At 40.9% G+C, this 4,635-nt stretch overlaps 1 long non-coding RNA gene across 2 annotated transcripts; it reads right to left on the bottom strand.

Moving 5' to 3' along the window:
* Positions 1–282: 282 nt before the first annotated feature.
* Positions 283–4,400, bottom strand: LOC141055593 (uncharacterized). 2 transcript variants are annotated; one of them, XR_012221496.1, is made up of 4 exons: positions 4,297–4,400; positions 1,928–1,952; positions 663–731; positions 283–414 (listed from the first exon to the last, which is right to left on the bottom strand). It is a non-coding gene; the product is annotated as an uncharacterized lncRNA (long non-coding RNA). The 2 variants fall into 2 exon arrangements; XR_012221495.1 differs by lacking the exons at positions 283–414; positions 4,297–4,400 and adding an exon at positions 2,132–2,356 and having other exon boundaries at positions 717–731.
* Positions 4,401–4,635: the final 235 nt, after the last annotated feature.

Below are 4,635 nucleotides of genomic sequence, written 5' to 3'. Positions count from 1 at the left end.
TGCTCAGAGTTTAGGAGATGGGCCACTAATACTCAGTGGAATGACCCTGCCCTTAGGAGTCAATTTGTGCAGGGTTTGTCTCCAAAATTGCAGGATACTCTGGTGCAGTACGCCGCCACCAGATCGCTGGAGGCCGCCATGTCCCTTGCCATCTGGGTGGATAGATGTCTTAGGGAAAGACATATACAAAAAGTGCCCCTGAGGTCCTCGCTAGGCAGGAGGACCCACCAGTGTGGAGGGAGGAACCCATAATAATATAAATTCACCGCACACTCAGAGGAATATAATGCCAACAAGTGTTCATTTTATTATATACAAAACATGTGGGAGCCAAAAAAGAATATAGAGCACTAGATGGAAGCGATATACATATAACGACGTTTCGGCTCAGCCCGAGCCTTTATCAGTTTATCGCTGCAAATAAAGAAAGATACATCAAAACATATGCAAAGAAAAAACAAATGCAGAAAAAGCAAAAGAGAGAATATTCAACACCATATAAACAACACATTATCCAAATATAATACAGTGATAAAAACACATATATATACATATATACAATTTATACTGCTTTCATGGAGAACATGGATGTACGGAACAAGAGAAAAGGCCCAGTAAACTAGTACCATAATAAGTAGAATAAGGGGAAAGAAAAGGATTACCTGGATCCGGTTTCAGATCTTTGAATAAATAGGAAGAGAACTCCCAAGAGAATAGCCCAAGAAAAACGGCTGAAAGGAATTTGTCAACATCATGGTTAGTAAAATAGATAAAGTTGTAATCGTAGTTACTCTGGTTTTCTAATATGGTTGTCTGTGTGTGATATTCAGTACATCAGCATTGTGGGGAAAAAATACCATCCTTGTAATGAGAAGCCTTATGCTAACCTACTGGTCATAATAATAGAAGAGATTAAGCATGTGGTAATGCCATCAGATAGGGCAGTAAGAGTGCTTGCCCACAGAGTGTTAGAATAGTGTAGTTACTAGGGAAATAAATATACACACAAAGTATAGCTAAATCAGTGCTAGCATCGCACTGAAGTGTATTATGTGCGTTGTGCAGGATGTGCACAGAATGACCCTTCTGTAACAACGCTCTTATAAGAATGCAGGACGTCACACATTATGTGTGTTGTGCATGATATGCACAATGTCATCTGATAGATCGCTATGTAACAGCGCTCTTATGTGAATGTCACTAGAGAGGAGGGGGCCTGTATCGGTTACCTGTAGCTGTAGTGCTGTAAAGTGGCGCTCCCGCGCCTGGCTGCAATGGCGTCATGCTATACCCCTCGGTATGTGGCTGTATTTATATAGGAGACCGGGTGGCCGCATCTGGCCGGAAGTGAAACCCCTGAACCGGAAGTGACGTCGCGCTGTCTTAGAATAGACACTGCGCATGTCTGTGATGGTTGTCAGGGTGATCAGCAGGTTGGCGTCCCTGTAGCTTATCTAATAGCGCCGAATAGTGTGTGTATATTGCATAGAAGCAATAGTATGATTATATAACATGAAGACAGCATCACAAAATTGCAAAAAAATAATAGATTCAAAATAGCTAATATATAAGCAGGCACATGGAAAATAATGAACCATGAAAAGAAAAAAAGAAAAAAAGAAAAATGAAATCTGTAAAGGGCAAAAACAGAAAATAATATGAAACAAAATAGATGGTAAAATAGGAAAAATAAAGAATAAAAATAGAAGAAAAAATAAAAAATAATAAAAAATAAAAGATAAAAAATAAAAATGGAAATGAAAATAAAAATAAATGAAAAAAATGAAACCAAAAACAACGTTGCTGACCTTGCGCAAATAATTACCAATGCGTGCATTGTATATATAGGGTTATGGAAAAAAAATAAAAGTAAAAAATAGAAAATAAAAAACCAAAATAAGAGTCCAGTGGGCGGAGCAAAACTCACCTAGGGTAATAGTATATTAGCGAGTCTGTAAAATAACAGAAGAAACAGAGAAAAAGTTATTAGCAGTTATAGGAGCCAGTCTATTTCTCTATTCAGCCCCCTAGGGGCTAGAGTGTCTAACTTATGTATCCAATAAGTTTCTCTCTCTCTTAATAATTTAACATGGTCGCCCCCTCTCCTTGGGCGTGGTACATGTTCGATTACCTGAAATTTTAATTGTGCCACTGAATGTCGATATTTAGTGAAATGTTCAGGTAAAGGTAACCAGTTTTTTTGACACCTAATTGTTGATTTGTGGCTGGCAATACGGTCCTTGACATGTTGGGTTGTTTCCCCTACATAGAGGAGGCCACATGGGCATTTTACCAGGTAGACCACAAAGTTCGAATCACATGTATAGTAGCCACGTATAGGGAAGGATTTACCTGTCCTTGGATGAGTAATATTGTCCGATCTAATCACATTTGAACAGGCTGCGCAACTTAGACAGGGGAATGTACCGCAATGGCGAGAGGCAAGTAACCTCTGCGTAGTGGTAGGAAGTTTACTGCCTATGTCAGCCCTAACCACTTTATCGCGAATATTAGTAGGACGTTTGGTGCAAATTAAAACTGGAGCTTCAAAGGAGCCGACATCAGGGTAAGCCTTAAAGAGGAGGGGCCAGTGTTTTTTGATAATAGAGTAAACTTTGGGCATCAGTGGATGGAAAGTATGTACAAATGGAATCCTTTCTTTTGCGCATGTCCTCGGTAGAGGAGATGAAGGGGTTAATACCCGTTGTTTTTCAACCTCAAGTAGTTTAGATGGGTAACATCTGTCCTTAAATTTTTTTGTCATGATATCAAGTTTCTCATTGCGAATATCATGATCAGAGACAATACGTGCCACTCTATTAAATTGTGAGCGTGGAAGACTATTCTTGGTGGCCCTTGGGTGACAACTCGAGTAGTGTAGAAGACTGTTGGTATCCGTTGGTTTACAATATAAATCTGTGGAAAGATTCCCCTCACTATCTTGTATAACTTTTGTATCTAGAAAAGGGACCGATTCCATATTGAAATGTAGCGTGAACTGCAATTCTGGACGGATGGAGTTAAGGTGCAGGTAGAAATCCTGTAATGATGATGTCGTTCCTGTCCAAATAAAGAAGACATCATCGATATAACGGTGATATTCTGTAGCATATTGTAGAAAAAGATCATTACAGAACACATGATTGATCTCAAAATAGTTCATGTAGGCATTAGTATACGCCGGCGCTATGTTCGCTCCCATCGCAGTCCCGCACTTCTGTATATAATAGGTATCCTCGTACAAAAAGTAGTTCTCATGCAATACAAGACTGAGAAGGTCTAGACAAAACTGTATGGAGTTTGTTGACAGTTCTGAGGAGTTTAGTAAAAATCTTGCAGCTTCAATCCCTTTGTCATGGGTGATTGAAGTGTAGAGACTATTGACATCGAGGGTGGTGAGAATGCTACCAGGGGGTATCTTGCCTACCTGTTTAATGATACTCAAGAATTGACCCGTATCCAAGAGGAAGGATCTAGTCTGTTTAACTAAGGGTGTAAATATTTTCTCGAGGAAGATGGATAGTGGGGATAAAACAGAGTCGGTAGATGCGACAATTGGTCTGCCTGGCGGATTTTCTAGAGATTTATGTATCTTTGGAAGTATATAGAACACTGGTGTAATTGGATGAGGGTTCACAAGGAAACTGGCAGTTTTTTGATCAATTATGTGACGGTCCAAGTATGTTTTAGTAAGGTCCCTAATCTTGTGAGTAATAGTGGAAACCGGATCCCTAGGAATAATCCCATATGTGCTGGTGTCAGATAATTGTCTATTCACTTCCTTGTTGTAATCAATGTAGTTCATGACAACTAAGGCACCGCCTTTATCAGCCGGTTTAATTATAATATTCTTATTGCTGTGAATGGAGTTAAGAGCCTGTTTCTCAGCAGGTGATAGATTGGAGTGAGTTGGGAAGAGACCGAGTTGTGCCTGGTGTGACAGCATTTTGACCTCACGGTCCACTAATGAAATAAATGTCTCCGTCGCATGGTATGTGCAAGGAGGACAGAATTTACTTGGACTGCGAAGACCAAGTGTAGAAATAGACAATTCCAGAATCCGAATATCACCCGGTATTGGAGATCCCTCGCCCATAGGGTTAGGAGATAAGCCAAAGTGGGTTTTGAGTCTAACCGTCCGGTAAAACCTTTTGAGATCCTTCTCAAGTTGAAATGCATCCCACTTAGGGGTGGGACAAAAAGATAGTCCCTTCTGAAGCAACGAAAGCTCAGAGGGAGAGAGGAGATAGTCCGAAATGTTGATCACCAGGTCCGATGCTGCATCTGGTGTCTCACCTGTGAACGCGTTGCCATTCTTTCTCCTGCCTCGCCTAGTGGGTCTGTGGTTCGCTGGTCCCCTCGGCGGCCCCGTCCTAAAAAACGTTGTCTGCCAGAATTTATGGAGGACTCGCTCCCGGAACTGAAGGACCCATTTCCTCGTTGGTAGCGGGATCTGCGCCATTGGCCCGTAGTTGCAGATGTATCGTTCCATTTATAGATTCTGTTCATAGAATAGTCGTCTGAGTCACGTTGAAACTTCTGCCTCTTTCGTTCCTGTAGAGACTTCTGATGTTCGGACAGGATTTTCTCCGTTTTGTATTTCAATGATGACCACTCAGTTGAGGAAATAGAGGT

Source organism: Dendrobates tinctorius, unplaced genomic scaffold (genome assembly GCF_039654945.1).
Source record: "Dendrobates tinctorius isolate UK_male_01 unplaced genomic scaffold, ASM3965494v1 ptg000188l, whole genome shotgun sequence".
Classification (NCBI taxonomy): Eukaryota; Metazoa; Chordata; class Amphibia; order Anura; family Dendrobatidae; genus Dendrobates; species Dendrobates tinctorius.
Note: the sequence above shows the minus strand (reverse complement) of the source record. Positions and strands in the feature narration are given on the sequence as shown.